Here is a 2,307-nt window from a genome sequence, read left to right as displayed (position 1 = left end):
TTGTATCAGAATACATAAATGGAGAAAGGAATGTTATAAATAGAAATAAATGGATATAAAAAGAAAGAGGAAACAGTGCAAACATGAACCTTATGGAGTTAAACTGATTAAAACTAAATGAATTTATTAGAAGGGCTTAAAGTGAGCCTTTGTATAAAAAGTACACTGATCTACAACTAGGATTTTGTCTTCTCTTTTTTTTTGAGACAGAGTTTTGCTCAGGTTGCCCAAGCTGGAGCACAGTGGCGAGATCTCAGTTCCCCAAATTGTATGATTGCAGGAGTGAGCCACCGCACCTGGCCTAAAGCCTTTTAAATAAACTTGCACCCCTGCTCTGAAACTTGCCTTGGTCTCTTACTGCCTTACGCACCTCAGTCAGATTCTTTCTTCTGAGAAGGCAAGAAGTGAGGTTGCTGCAGACCCATACAGATTTGCCACCAGTAACCTTGAAATCTTCCACTGGTAACAAGACTATATAAACAATCACTATTCTTGCTGCAATTTATGCAAAAAAAAAAAACCCAGGCCAAGTTAATGAGACTAAACTCAGTTTGCAGTTAAATTGGATTTAATATAATTATCTTTGATAAAAATGGGGGGACGGGAGAGATAAAAACTATGTTTCAGAAGAAAGCTATAGTGTACCTGTTATTAGAATCTAGCCCTGCCCATTGTTTTCACATTTTAATTATTTACCTACAATCTGGAATGAATCCTGAATTTTTAGTTTCTCCCCATATCTGACTGTGAGTCACCAAACTAACATTTTAAATCTTTCTCCCATCCTCTGAGTTGGAATCACTAAAAGTAAAAACTGCTTTCCTAGAGCTCTACAAGCTATAAATGGCTGCCTTGATAAACAGGTGTCAGAGATATTATCTTATATTTAAACTGCAATTCAGGAAAATCTGTTAGATTGCCTTTACATCCTTCTGTTCCAATTGAAGGTACTTCAAACCTAATCTTGGAATCTACTCAACTAACTGCACTCTAAACTCTAGAGAATCTATCATTCAGGCTGCTCCAACTATTACCTTTGTTTTCTTATATTTCCATTGAAATGTAAATTTATCTCTCTCCTTTTTTTTCTTTGATGGGGTCTTGCTCTGTCACCAGGCTGGAGGGCAGTGGTGCGATCTCTGCTAACTGCAACCTCCGACTCCCTGGTGCAAGCTATTCTCCTGCCTCAGCCTCCTGAGTAGCTGGGACCAGAGGCAAGCACCAGCAGGCCCAGCTATTTTTTGTATTTTTGGTAGAGATGGGGTTTCACCATGATGGCCAGAATGGTTTCAATCTTCTGATCTCGTGATTTGCCTGCCTCAGCCTCCCAAAGTGTTGGGATTACAGGCGTGAGCCATCACACCTGGCTGAAATGTCTCTTATTAAAGACTTCTTTGCCTGTACCGTATAGACACTGAATTCTGATGGGATCTCCTAAAATGAGACACAGCTGCTTAACTGGACTGACCTTTACCCAGGAATGAGAGACTGGTTTAATGAGAACCTTTGCCACTTAGCTACCAACTTGATTTTTCTCTCTCCATAACCTTCAACTCAACTTTTAGTGTGTAAAACTTCTAACGAAGTTTCAGACAGGAAAATGTTAGGCCCAATCGAGCAAGATCTCAAAATATGGTGCTCTGGCATGCTGAGTACCTTGAATTAAAAGAAATTGGGTGGGCTTAGAAGCTGCCTCTAAGAAACTTTTTTTTTTTTCTGTACTTCTTGTGAGAGGAGTCTTTTTACTGCATTCTGGCTTAAATGTAAAATGTTATCTTTATAACAATTTCCAAGACCAATTAAAAGGCTTTACTGTAAAGTATCAAAACAGAAAATAAGATAGGAAACTGACTCAATTCCTTGGATTATACTTTACATTCCCTAAAAAAATTATTATGAAAACAATAATACTTTTACGTACTGAATTAGATGTGTAGAAACATTTTATTTCAGTGTGAGGGGTGTTGAGAACTTGTTTTCTGTAAGAGCATGAACATGATATACATGTTTTAAATTTATTTTTTAAATTAGGAAACAGGTAAATTTTTACTTACAGCAATATAACTTGGAAAAAAGATGGAACACAGGCTGAGGAGTCAAAGCAATGTAATAATAAGCTACAAATGGTAATGATGATGGTGATTAATAATGATAATGATAGCTAAAATTTATACCTTACAAAGGACTTACCATGTACCATGAACAACTTTAATTAGGTGATGTGTCTGTGTGTTTGTATATATAGATGCAGAACTACTTCACGAGCTTAGTGCCTTTTTTTTTTTTTTTTTTTTTTTTTTTTTTTTT

The sequence above is a fragment of the Sapajus apella genome, unplaced genomic scaffold, assembly GCF_009761245.1.
Source record: "Sapajus apella isolate SASKATOON/1434 unplaced genomic scaffold, GSC_monkey_1.0 scaffold6, whole genome shotgun sequence".
NCBI lineage: Eukaryota > Metazoa > Chordata > Mammalia > Primates > Cebidae > Sapajus > Sapajus apella.
This window is presented reverse-complemented; position numbering follows the sequence as displayed.